At 55.8% G+C, this 13516-nt stretch overlaps 2 long non-coding RNA genes across 12 annotated transcripts in view; one reads left to right on the forward strand and one right to left on the reverse strand.

Annotated features, from left to right (window-relative positions):
• LOC121043494 (uncharacterized) overlaps positions 1-13516 on the reverse strand; it is a 97187-nt gene that overhangs the window by 43537 nt on the left and 40134 nt on the right. The gene's annotated exons all lie outside the window — the stretch shown is intronic.
• LOC121043496 (uncharacterized) lies at positions 5309-10651 on the forward strand. 3 transcript variants are annotated; one of them, XR_005796863.1, is made up of 3 exons: positions 5309-7367; positions 8594-8716; positions 10167-10651. It is a non-coding gene; the product is annotated as an uncharacterized LOC121043496 (long non-coding RNA). The 3 variants fall into 3 exon arrangements; XR_005796864.1 differs by having other exon boundaries at positions 5309-6641; positions 7235-8716; XR_005796862.1 differs by having other exon boundaries at positions 5309-8716.

Raw genomic sequence — 13516 nt, forward strand, 5'->3', positions numbered from 1 at the left:
GAAGAGGAGGAGGAAATGCTGGCTGGGCAGTTGGATATTTGAGTCCGGGGTTTGGGGCAAGGCCTGAGCTAGAGATACAAAGGTGGGGGTTGTGAGCCTAGAGACACCGTTTAAAATCCAAAGGGCAGGGGCGCCTGGGTGGCACAGTCGGTTAAGCGTCCGACTTCAGCCAGGTCACGATCTCGCGGTCTGTGAGTCCGAGCCCCGCGTCAGGCTCTGGGGCTGATGGCTCGGAGCCGGGAGCCTGTTTCCGATTCTGTGTCTCCCTCTCTCTCTGCCCCTCCCCCGTTCATGCTCTGTCTCTCTCTGTCCCAAAAATAAATAAAAAACGTTGAAAAAAAAATTTAAAATCCAAAGGGCAGACGAGGTCCTGATGGGAGTGACTGCAGAGAAGAGGCCCCGAGAATGACTTTACCAAGGATACCCCAACATTACAAGATCGAAGAGGGAACCCACAGAGGAGGGGGACAGGAGTGACGGGTGAGGTGGCAAGAAAGCCAGCAGAAAGTGGCACCTGCAGAAACCAAAGAGTGATTTAAAAGGGAGGCGGTGGCCAGTTACGGGCCATGCCACAGCTGGGTCAGGTGGGATGCACGCAGAGCGACCCGTGGGGTCTTGGAGGTCTCGGCGTCTTAGATGAGGGAGGTTCAGTGGAGGGACGGATGGAAGTGGCTGGCTTGCGATTAAACAAAGTGGGGGCAGGGAACCTGGGGACACCCGCAGAGACAACTTTTCCGGGTGTTTGGTGGTAAAGAGGAACGAATGAATGAGTTTGAGCTCCCTGGTGCTGGGGGACCTTTTCTTCTGGTCAGCCCTATGCTACGTGTCTATCCCCTGGCGTGGAGCCTGGGACTTAGTGTCCGTTCTTTAATGTTTATTTATTGGTTTGTTTTTGAGAGAGAGAGAGAGAGAGAGAGAGTGCACGGGGAGGGGCAGAGAGAGGGAGAGAGAGAATCCCAAGCAGGCTCTGTGCTGTCAGCACAGAGCCCTACACGGGGGCTCGATATCACGAACCGTGAGATCACGACCTGAGCCGAAGTCGGACTCTGAACCCACCGAGCCACCCAGGCGCCCCAGAAGTGGGTTTTTTTACCGGGCTACAGACACGGTTGTGCGGAGGTCCGATAGATGGTACAGTCCACCCCCCCCCCCACCGGAAGGTTTGGGAAGGCCGGGGAAGGAGGGGAGGGGGTGCTTGCGCTGGGGGTTTGGATCCACTGAAGGCCTCGGAGGAGGAGGGATGTGGTCGGAGCAGGGGAGGGAGAAGGGGCGTCAGGGAGACCAGGCAGGAGGCTGCTGCTGGGCCGGCTACTGTAATAGCCCGTGCAGGGGTGGGGGGGTGCGGGGGGGGGGTGGGGAGAAACAGGCAGGAGCCGAGCTGCAGACCCGCCTGCGGGCATGCAGGGCAGGCCCCGGTGCCCAGCTGCTGACTGCTGGAGAGCCAAGCCCTTTTCACGAGGCAGTTAGAAGCGCTCTTGGGCAATCTCATCTCTAAAAGACTGAATTTCATTATAATTTAAGTCTTTCTTGGGCTTCATCAAAGGCTCTGAGTGTCTTGAAAAAGAGAAGCATCTCTTTCCTCAGGTGAGGGGAAACCACGCCAGAGCTTTCTCTTCTAATATAAACGAGACAAGGAGATGCGGCTGAACTGGGCAGAGCCTGCCGGAGAACCCTAATAGACTGGACGAGAAGAGAATTCTAGAAAGAGACAGCTCCAGAGGGTGGTGGGGCAGAGCAGAAAGAGGGTCCGGGCTGCCCGCCCCAGGTGGGCTCCCCGGGGACCCAGGATCAGCGTCTGCAGCCGAAGGGCCGCAGGGCCCGGAGGGGCTCCGCTTCTCATCTGGCAAGAAGCTTCTCCGCCCGGAGACCAAGGAGACAAAGACCCCCTCGCCCCCAGCATCCTTCCTGGTGCATTTCCAGTGATCCCATTCATTGTGGAGGTTCCCGGGCTGGAATGGAATTCATGGCGTTTCCTGCATAGGAGCGCGCAGTGGGGGTGGATGGAAGTGACCTAAAAACATTTAGTCAGAAAAAAATAATAATAATAAAACCCACGCAGGTTTGACGCTCCCACCAGAGGCCGGGAAAGGGTTGGGGGCTATTGTGCACGCATGCATGGTTTAAAATATCACAGGCGGTTAGATGTCTCACGGCCGCCTTGGCTTATAAGGAGGTGCTTTGCTTTTGTAAAATCAGATTATTTTCTTTCTGCCTTTAATAAAAACCAGCGCTGGTCTCTGACTCACAGGCTCCAAACAGCCTTGGCTGGTTACAGAGGCTGGGATTTCAGCAGGGGCACGGGCTGGAACTGTTCTCAAATAGGAAATCGAAGACCCAGAGACAAAGGAGGGGAGCGGGAAGGGGGGAAGGGGGGAAGGGGGGAAGGGAGAGGCAGAGCAGGAAGTAAATGCAGAGTTAATGCTCAGCGAGGGCCTCAGCGGCCGGCCGGCTCCCTGGGCGCCTCTGCAAGGCCGCTCAGATCCAGGAGTTCGGGAGGCGGGGGTTCTGGGCTCCCCACCGGCAGCCGATTTGTCCCCTGCCAGCAGGCCCTCTGCACCCCGGGGGGCTCCTCATCCCGTCTCCTGTCAGAGGCTCTTGAGTCTTAAGCAGATGCCCTGTCACGCAGAGCGAGAGGCTGTCACCTCCACGGGAGGGGGCGTGATCACTCAGAGCTGATATGGTGGCTTTGAGGCTGGGGTTGGGGCCGGGGAGGCAGGGTTGAGCAGGGGCAAGGACCCCAGGGGAGGCGAGAGGGGGGGTTCCAAGAGAAGGTCTTGCCTGTCTGTCTCTCCCTCTCTGCTCCGGCTTTGGCTTTGTCTTCCTCTACCTTCCTTTGAGTCTGGCTCATTGTATCTCATTGTCTCGCTCATTCTTTGTCTCCTTCCCTCTTTCTCTGTCTGAATCTCTTTTATTCTCTTAAGAAAGATGGCCGAACTTGTTAAGCCAGAGATCAAACACCCCAACGGGCTGAATGTGTAAGAAGGGAACACGACTTGAACATCTGGTACGTGCGTGCTCTCTCTCTCTCTCTCTCTCTCTCTCTCTCTCTCTCTCTGAGACACAGTGGGTTCCCCGTGGAGAGAAAGGGCAGGGAGGGCGTAGGGTGTGGGTGAGAAAATCAATGAAATCCTGTCCCTCCTGGGCCTGGTAACAGTGGCTAGAGCTGCGGGAAGGGCGAGACTATTCCCTAAGGGCCGGACAGTCTGCTACCAGGGCTGGACCACCAGTGAGGCCACCATCCCCGCAGGAGGAAGCAGGTCTGATGTCCCGGTGAGGTCTGGAGGCTCTGAAGTGGCTTTGCACGGAGAGGAAACATGTATGGGGGTGAAGAACAAGCATTTCGCTTCAACCTGTACCAGCCCCGCGAGGCGTATGATTCTCAGCTTAAAGATGAATGAGGTTCAGACAGGCCACGGAACGGGTCCGGCACACCCCGCTGGCAGAAGCGGGGCCGATTCGTCTGGGAGTATTTATTGTCGCAGGTGGAAGCTTGGACCTTGGTAGGTTCGGGGTAAAGGCGACCAGGTGAGGACACAGCTAGTCTGAGCCTAAAGGTCGAAAGACGGAGGGATGGGGGGTGGGGGGTGGGGAGGAGGCGGCTGATGGCACGGGAGAGCGGTGGCCTGCCGGAGACCCGTCCACCCGAGTGTGCCCTGTAGGGGCAGGTCAGCAACGGGGGCTCCTTGTGCCCTTGTCCCTTCTGAGAAACGGGAACATTCCGTTGCCCTGGGGAGCAATGAGAGGGGGGAGGGAAAGACAGGGGGGGTGACAGGGAGGAGACCCGGCTTCTCCACACTCCCCCCCACTCTCCCCTCCCTGGAGTGCTGACCTGTGGACCGCTCCCTGCAAGGGCATCAGACCAGGAAGGGCAGGAGGGGGCGCTCACGGAGCCTGCCCTACACCCGCCTTGCTGCGCCCACACATGTGAACTCCCCTCCCCTTCCCAGGCCGCCCCCCCCCCTCATTTTGCAGAGAAGGCGACTGAGGCACAGAGATGTTGTACGCTTGGCTCGTGCTCACACAGCTAGTAAGTGGCCGGGCCGGGGCCCCTCTATTTTCCATGACCCCGGGCGCTGTCTCTGTGTCTGTCTGTCTCTCTCCCCTCTCTCTCCCTCTCTCTCTCCAAGCATGGAGGCGGGGGCAGGGTGGTCAGGGGGAGGGGACACGTCACCCAGTCCACTCAGTTCCAAGGTTGGTTGGGAGCCGTGCCTGCCACCAGGAGACGAGGACACAAATGACAGAGGGGGACCACACAGCAGCCACGCCGCCTCCCTCCCGCACCCCACACCACCTGGTGAAGGGTCATGCGCGTAATAGCAGCAGGCCTCTCTCGGCCCCGCCTCTGCCCGCTGGAGAAGGAGACTGTGACAGGTGTCTTCTCCAGGGAGCGGGGCTGAGTGTGGGAGGGGGTCTTGGTGGGCAGGGACTCGGGCAGTGGGTGCCACGGCCCCTGACTTAGAGCTGCACACCTCTACGCCTGGGCTAGGACATACGTGCGTCCCCAACCCATTGGCTGCGGGCGGAAAGGCTTCCGTGGGGCCACCGGGCTCTGAGAGAAAGAACGCGACCCTTCCCTGCCAGGCAGGTGCAGCGTGCCAGGGGAGGGGCTGGAGCCGGGCAGGTCAGCAGGGCGGGCTGCTGACACCAACGTGTGAGTGGACACAGGACCAAGATATTTGTGTCACATCACAGCACCCGCCGCGTGGCTCTCTGCTCAGAGCCCCTCGGGTAGAATATGTGGCTGCTGTGCACGTCTGACATCCACTTCCAACATGAGCCCCAACTCTGACGTGCTCGTTAGAACAAAACTCAGGTACGTGCTGCTGACATTCGGTACCGTTTGCTGAACCCAGGACTGATACGCAGCTTTCACCTATGTTAGCGTTTCTGAGCCAGTGTTTTGACTGTTTTAAATGTGTATTTATTTGTGAGTGGCGGGGGAGGGGCAGAGAGAGCGGGAGACACAGAATCCGAAGTGGGCTCCAGGCTCCGAGCCGTCAGCACAGAGCCCAACGCGGGGCTCGAACCCACACACCGCGAGATCATGACCTGAGCCACAGTCAGACACTCTTACATAGTATATAATTATACTATGTTTATGTTTTTAAAAACATTTTTAATGTTTATTTATTTTTGAGAGAGAGAGAGAGAGAGAGAGAGAGAGAGTCAGAGCATGAGCAGGGGAGGGACAGAGAGAGGCGGAGACACAGAATCCGAAGCGGGCTCCAGGCTCTGAGCTGTCGGCACAGAGCCCGACGTGAAGCTCGAACTCACAAACTGCAAAATCATGACCTGAGCCAATGTTGGACGTCTAACCAACTGAGCCACCCAGGTGCCCCAAAGCAGTTTTTTTTTTTTTTTTTTTTAAATCAGGAGATCCACATACAAATCAGAAGGTCTGGCTTTCCCGGGTGCCTATTCTCTGTTGGTTTCACAGGCTGGCACTGAGCAGGGCGCCCCCTCCAGGCAGGGCCGGGCTCTCCCAGAGGAGCTCGAACTCTGCCCTGCCTCCTTCTGTCATTCCCACTGCCCGCCTGGCCACGCGACCCAGAATATGTTCCTTTGGGTCCTGGCCCAAATCTGTGCAATTTCTGGACTCAGGAAAGGATGGATACGACCTGCTATAAGTGAGGCAGTCTTACCCTGGGTCCTTCCGTTGCTGCCAATCTGCAGACGACAGATGACACGTTTCTCCAAGGACGCCCAGACCGGACACGTAGAGCCTGTCATGACGGCACTGGGGTCCCCGTCACCTGCTCCTGAGCTGCCAGGGAAGCCTCTCGGTCTGTCCGCCATGCCCAGAGTCAGGCCAGGTGACCCCGGGGCCTCAGAGCCTCCCTGGTGTCCCTCCCTGGTGGTTGCCGTGGGAACCAGAGCTGGGGCTGGGCAGGGTCTTTGCTCTTCACGCCTTGCGTCTCCTTTCTCAGTTCTTGCTCAAGGAATGTTTGCAGAGCACCTGTAACGTGCCAGGCCCCATATGAGATACGAAAGGACGCTAAGCGTCAGTCCCTTGCCTTAAAAAACTCATAGTTCAGGGAGGAGTCAAAGTCAGACCACAGGTGACCCTACATCCTGGCTGGCTTTACAATTCAAGGTCAGGGAGAGGCCCAGGCTAACGCTACAGGTTGAGGAACGCAAGTGGAGTGAAATCAGGAAGGTTCGTGGGGAATACGGCTTTTGAGTTGGACCTTGAAACGTTTCCCTGGGGGGAGGGGGGGTCAGAGAGGGTGTTCTGGGCAGGGGTGTGGTGGGCGAAGGGAGCAGGGGCAAAGGTGTGGAGGCGGGCAAGTACAGGGCAGGGAAGGGAGCCCATCCAGCCGCAGGAGCAGACTCAAAGGAGCTGATGTGCAGGACATTCCTTCGGCCACGATCAAAGAAATCTGGGGAAGACCGGGCTGATTTCCAAGAACGCATAGAGAACACGGAATTTTCCAAGTTGATTTGTTCGCAGGCCCTTGCTCCACCCGCCCCCCTTTTATTTGCAGCCGGCGGAGCACCCGTGGGGCTGGGGAGGGGGGTGACAGACGAGGAGATGGGAACAGCCTGGAACGGAGGCAAAGCCAGGTCATGCAGAGTCTCCGGTGCCCAGCAGCGGCTTTACTGCGAGGGTACTGGGCACGTGAGAGGGTTCTAGGCAGAAGGTGACGTTACCTGGTTTGCTAACATTTCAGAAAGATGGGGGGCTGCTTGAAGAGGCTGGAGTGGGAGGGGCAAGGGGAGGGGTGGGAGGGAGAGGATGAGGAGGAAATCTTCAGCCCTTGGATCCACAAGAGGAGGCGGGAAGGACAAGGCAGGTGGTTGTGGACGTGGAGAGGAGCCGGAGGGGAGATTTGCTGGCCATCTCAGGGCCTGCTGGCTTTTCTCAGGGGGAGAGGAGCCAAGGTTTCCCTTCCCAGCAATGTGGAGCATCCCAAGGGTTGCCCATGTAGGAGGGTCACCCCCCCCCCAGCCCCCCACCAAGGGCACACATAACGTCTGTTCTCTGTAGGGGAGGGAGGCCAACAAGAGAACTCCCTAGCTGCGTGTACTTGACCTCCCGTATCTCCATCTCTTCAGCTGAAATGGGGAGAGAGACAGACCAGGGGCGCCACCAGGTTCAAGAAGCTGGGTAGCACCTTGTAGGTCTTCAGGGAAAGTTACTTCCGTGATCCTTAGGCTAGCAGCTTCTTAGGAGCCAAGGTTCTGGAGGTGAGCTGCAATCAAACCTTAGCTTTGCTCTGTGCCGATTACGCAGCCTTGGTCAGGTGACCACTCGAACTCCCCGCACCTTTGTCTGAAAACGGGGCTAATGACAGTGCTCCATTCAGGCGTGGTAATGAGTAAATGAGAGACGACGCTATACAAGGTGCTACAGAGCGCCAGACGCGGTAAGTGCTCAATAAATATTAGCTATTGCTAATTTTAATATTAATGAGGTTTTATACTATTGGCGATCAAAGTCCATTTGGACTTATAGTACAGAACTTTTGAACGCAAGTGTATCACTTTGGGGTGCGTACAGTGACCCCTATTTGGCTACTACAATATTAGCAAGAAAGTCTTTGGGGGACTGGTCTTAGCCCACTCGGGCTGTTGTGACAGTATCCCGTAGCCTGAATGGCTTATAAATAACAGAAATATATTTCTCTCAGTTCTGGAGGTCCAAGCTCGAGGCACCAGCAGATTCAGTGTCTGGTGAGGGCCTGCCTGCCTCTGGTTCATGGACCGGTGCTTTCTAGCTTCAACCACCAGTGGGGGAAGGGCCAGGGATCTTTCCTGCCTCCTTTATAACAAGGGCACTAATCTCATTCACAAGGGCTCCCCCTAACGACCGAATCATCTCCCAAAGGCCCCACCTCCTAATCCCACCATCGAGGGCCTTAAGATGCAGTTTATAAATTTGGTCGGGGGGACGCAAACATTCCAGTCCATAGCTGGGGCCCATGTTAATCACCGGATAATAATGATTTGTAATTAATGGCTTGTATTTCAGAATTTGCTTCTAAGTGTTTACAAGTGTTTCTCCTGTCACATAGTCCCAACGAACCATTAGACTATGGACCCTGATGCTTAACTTGCCGAGCACGTCTCTTTACTGAGTAGCAAGGCCAAGGTCTAGGTCTGGCTCAGAGCCATTGCCAGCCAAGAATGAAAGATAGCAGAGGGGCTGAGGCTGGGTCGGACCACTGAGAGTACCGTGCAGAGAAATGGGCAGACACAGCCAGGGGAACCCCAAGGTCCTCTCCCCGGCAGGAGGCAGGGGCAAAGCTCATGGCTCTATGCCCTGAGTGACGAGAGCACAGGGACCTGGCGTCACCCACCAGCCAAGCCTCCAGCCACCTGCTCCTGGTGACCTGGGGTCTGCTATGGCAGGTTCCTCGGCTAATCGTCCACCAGACACATTGTCGTCTTCCTCTCGAGTAGTGGGATTGTAGGTGGGCACCCAGCCGCCCAGCTAGACTACACTTCCTGGCCTTTTTTGCAGTTGGCAGAGTTCTTGCCTTGCACTTTATGTCAGCAAAAGTGGTGCGTGCTCCATCTGAGACGGAGCCTCTAAGACAGCGGGCACGTTTCCTCCTCGATCTCTTGTCACCTCCCTTCCGTCTACAAACAGGACATGGCTGAGACCCAGCTTCACCCCGTAGATGTTTACAACACCCGAGGGAATGGTGGAGAAACGAGATGGGAAGAACCTGAGTCACCAAACGACTGAGTGACGGGATCCACTCACCCAAAGGTAAGGTCTTTGTTCTTTACGTTACCGGATTTGGGCGGTGGGGTGGGGGCGGGGAGGGGGGCGAATGAAAGTCTCTTTGTTACGGCAACGTGGGTTCCCCTCACGAATACAAGGAGCTTCCAATAAATACGACCGAGGAGAGTAAGCAAGTGCAAGGCGAGTCGCTTTGGAATCTGGGACCATTGGTCTCCCCTTTTGTAAAACAGAGGTAACACCGTGGGTTACCAGTTTACATCCGGGATTTTTCGTTACACGCCCACCGTATTGTCCAGCACAAGAGAAGGGCTAGGGATGCAAAGAAATAAAACACAACAAAAATATTCAAACTCCTTGACCCACCACAGCAGGACCTCAGGGAAATTTCCTAGCTTGCCTTGTCCCCTCTCACCACATACCTGTGTCCCTGCTGGGAGACACCCTCTCCCCGGACGGGCTGTGAGCGTTAATGTCTCTGCACCTTTGCTCAGGCTATACCCTCTGCCTGAAAGCCCTTTCCCTTCTCCGTCACCCGTGGAATGGTCCTCATCCCTCCAGGCTTCCTCTGTGGCAGAGTTAGCCCTTCCTCATCGGGTCATATTACCAGGAAGGTGCACACCCCTCTGGTTTAGGAAACTTGGGGGGTCCAATGCTGAGTGCAGGGCTGGCAAAGACGGAGGGCTCAGAACCGTGCATTCATTTGACGAACACTGCTGAGGTCCCACACTAAGGACAAGAGACAAAGTTGTGAACAAGACACACATCCCTGCCCGCAGACAGATCACATGATAGCGGGGGGACCAGACCCTAACCAAACGCACACACCGCAAATGTATCATTACGTACAGGGACGGATGAGGTGAGGAAATGAACAGGGTGCCGTGCGGCCACCTTGCGTGGACGACTGCTTGTCGGTGGGACCTCAGAGCAGGCCTCTCTGGGGAAGAGCGCCCGGGAAGCTGAGATTTCAAGGGAGTGGGTGTCGGGAAGGTGAAGGAAAGTACTGACGTGGGTATGGTGTCATAGGCAGAAGGCGCAGTACGTGCATATAATCGGAGACCGGAAAGAGCTCGGAGTGTGGTTGTGGGAGAACGCATGGGAGACGACGGCAGGAGGTGGGGGGGGGGGGGCCGGGGGTTTATCTCCTGGGCATCCGCCCATGGAAGGGGGGGAGAGTGACCTGATGCGGTTTCCATCAGCGGGAGGGAGAGGTACTGCAACGGTCCAAGCCCAACACAGTGAAGCCTGGGTCTCTGGAGGTGGCGGTGGGGAGGGAAAGAGGGGTGTCTGAGAGGTGAGGGTAGAACACGGAGGTTCAGCGTGGACTCCTGGAGGTTGCTGGGAGAGGGAAAGGAAGGGTACAGAGGAGGGCCCGTGTCTCCAGGGAGCGCGCCTGGAAATCGGCTGGAGCTGTAACAGGCAGCGTGTAAGGAAGGCTCGACGAAGGGAACGGCGCCATTTGCCCCTTAAACAGGTGTCAGCGGTGAGCTGAGGGGGAACAGAATTTGTTCAAGACACACAGCTCTAAAGAATGGAAACAGCCTGCCATCCATCATAACCAGGGAGACCGGTTAAATAAATGTAGGGCTCTTTAAACAGACCACCGTGCAGCCATATAAAAGAACAAAGAAACTCAGCTTGAGTGAATGAAGAACTGTCTCCAAGATACATCACAAAAAAGCAAGGTGCAGACCGTGGACATTGTATCTGACCATTTGTATTAAACTGGGTGAAATATAGGAGTATAAATACATAATTTTTTTTTTCTCGAATACAAATAAACTCTCTCGGAAGCACACAAGAGCCCGGAGAACACGGGCTGCCTCCAGGAAGGAGGGCAGGAGGGAGACTTTTCTCCCTCTATCCTTTTGTGGTTTTGGGGTTTCAATCATGAGAATGAATTAGCTATGAAACAATTCATAATTATCATTGAATAAAGAATACATTCCGGCTTAAAGATTAACCAGCGGTAACACAAAATGTTACGTCTGGAGAGCCGCTATCAAGGAGGCTTTGGTCCAGTCTGATGGGTCCCCTCCCCCCACCCCTCCCCCTCGCGCCCCCACCCCTGCCCCAGCAGGGCGCTGGGGGCCCTCTGGCTCTCTGCCTTCCTGCCCTGCAAACCCAGATGTAAAGCAGCACCATGATGGCGGTTGTGGGTTTCTACAGTTTTGATCGCTGCTATTAAAATTGATTTTTTTTCCTTGAAATCACCTAATACACAGAAAATTTATGGTCAGTTCCACGGCGGCAGATAGCCTAAATCAACCCACTCCGAGGTCAGAATCCCAAGCTAAAAAGTTTCCACTGAAAACAGCTCACATGTCACCTGGGGGGGGACAGTGGCCCTTGTGCCCGTGGAGGCCCAGAGCCTGGTGAATCAGCCACGGCTGGGGAGCGACAGCCAGCAGGAGCCTCCAATTTTCTGTGCATGGTGGCCCCTGTTGGACCAGCCACAGGCCTTGCTGCCCAGTCCAGCCAAGGTGAGGCACAAGACAGGAGAGAGAAACGCAAGCCATGATTTGCAGGACCTGGTGCTAAAGGCTTAAAAGTTATTGGACATTTCAGGAGGGCAATAGTGGAGAATAGCCAAGCAGGAGGCCCTTCTGAGCACGAGGCCTGTGAGACACACGGATCTCATGCCCCCGAAGCGGGTCCTGCAACCGCTCTCCCGGGGGGCAACCCAGACCAGGCTTGGCGAGATTACAAGAGACACCTAGAGTCACAGGGCAAGCTAGTGGAAGGACCCAGGGAAAGCCTATGCTTCTTGCACAAGCCTGACTCTGACGAGAGTGACAGCCAAGACAGAATGCCCGCCCTGCACAGGGCTCTGTCCTGAGATAAGGACATCCTAAGATAAGGACGTAAACACAGAGAAGTTCAGTAACTTTCCCCAGGACACACAGCCAGTGAGGGGCAGAACTAGGGTTCGAGCCCTGGCGGCCGGACCCCTAAGGCCCACTCTTCATTCCCACACTGTTCTGGGGAGGCGGGGAAGGCTTCTGTAGAAGGTGCAACTCAAGAGGGAGGCGCAGGGGGCTGAAATCAACGCAGCCAACCTCAGTGGGCCACTCAGACTTCAGAGCAAATGGGGAAAGGCCAGAAAGGGCTTTGCTACGACCAGTTTCTAGATCTGTCCAGGACGACACAGCAAGTTCCATGTCATGCCGCAGGCCCGTAGCTCAGGTCCTACACGCTCCGACTGGTCGTGGGAACGCGGCCATCCACGTCTTCGCTGATGGCCTGGGGTTGGTGGGATACAGAGAGAGAAGGAAACGGTAACGGAAAATGCCAAGAGAAATTGGAATGTTTCTGCCCCGCCCGGTTTTTCCCCAGTGAAGATGGGCAGGGACTAACCCCAGGAGAAAAATCCACCCCCTGCTCCCCCAAAGAACCTCCCACAGCCCACAGGCCCCACAGAATGGACACAGGGCCCGCCCAGCCACAGCTGTCTGTGTGTCCTAGACAGGACAGTAGGACTCTGAAGAAGGGTGGGGAGGAGGGGTCGGCAGTTCAGGGCAGGAAACGGGCATTTTGTGACTGTGGCGAACGGGAGAGCGGGGGCTTTCGCAGAAGGTACGGTGAAAGCCAGGGATGCGAGAACTAGACTTTGCACCCCAGCTCCTTCTCATCCCTGTTCTGTGGGAGTCCCGTGCCAAATGTTCCACGACACCGTTCACCGGCTTCTCACACAAACCTTGAGCCGTAAGTGTGTTATTATTCCCATCTGATCGGCGGGGAAGTCGAGGCTCCGGAACAGTAATTTGTCCGGGAACACCCAGACAACGGGGCCAGGGCTGGGACCCAGACAGGTCGAACTCCCAACGCCTGAGTGGGGAACCCCTACGGTATTCCGTGATGCTAGGTCACCTGACGGTTTCCATCTCTGCATCTGAAAGTGAGGACTGGGTTGCTACACCACGCGGAATTGTGTCGATGCGACGATAAGGCTGCACATAAAGCTCCCAGCACAGCAGCTGGTACAGAGTAAGTGTGCAAGAAATGAGCCGCGCTCAAGAGCCCCTTGGCTGCAGGCCTGTCGAACCTCCCAGATTGGGTGTAAAGCCAGCTGGAGCAGGTTGTATAACTTCATTCTATCTCAGACACCCAGAGTGTGGGCCTTCGAGGCTCAGCACGCTAATGGATATAAATGCGATAGGAATCGAGGTGTCCCCAGATAAACAGGAAACCAGGTATCTCTGCCATAGCCCTCTCTTCTCCTTCTTCTGGGGATCAAGGCGATGGGCTCGGTCTGATTGGTCACCACCAGTCCTCCCAAACAGACGATGGCACCTGATTCTGGGGCCCTTCTTCCCTCTCCGCGCTCCTTAAGGAGCCAGGTCCTTATGGAAAGGCCTTGATCAAACCAGCTCCGTAGATGAGGTGAAATTTCCTCTTGCTCAGGACTCAGGACGGAGATCAGTTCTAAGTCGTGGTCCTACCGGACGCATCCACGTGACAGCAGAAATGACAGCCACGGGAGTAGATGGAGTAGTGTCAGGTGATGGGTGCAGAGGGACAGTGAGCTGACCACATGAGAAGGCCCACAAATGACATACGCAACTGGAAAAGGCCAGTGGAAGGGAATCTCCAAGCCGCCCGAGGGTGATAAGTGGTAGTGGACCCTCGGCGTCTGGGAAGCCATAGGGACTTGGGTGACGGACAGCACCGGCCCTGTGTCCACTTGCGGCCCCCACTATGCAGGAGCCACAGGCCCGGCTAGTCTGGTATTTCAAAAGAAGCTAGAATCTTGACTTTTAAGGTGACACTTTTTTTCTTTTCTTTTTTTTTTTTAATTTTTTTTTAACATTTATTTATTTTTGA

Source organism: Herpailurus yagouaroundi, unplaced genomic scaffold, assembly GCF_014898765.1.
Source record: "Herpailurus yagouaroundi ecotype Mexico unplaced genomic scaffold, PumYag 187, whole genome shotgun sequence".
Taxonomy (NCBI): Eukaryota; Metazoa; Chordata; class Mammalia; order Carnivora; family Felidae; genus Herpailurus; species Herpailurus yagouaroundi.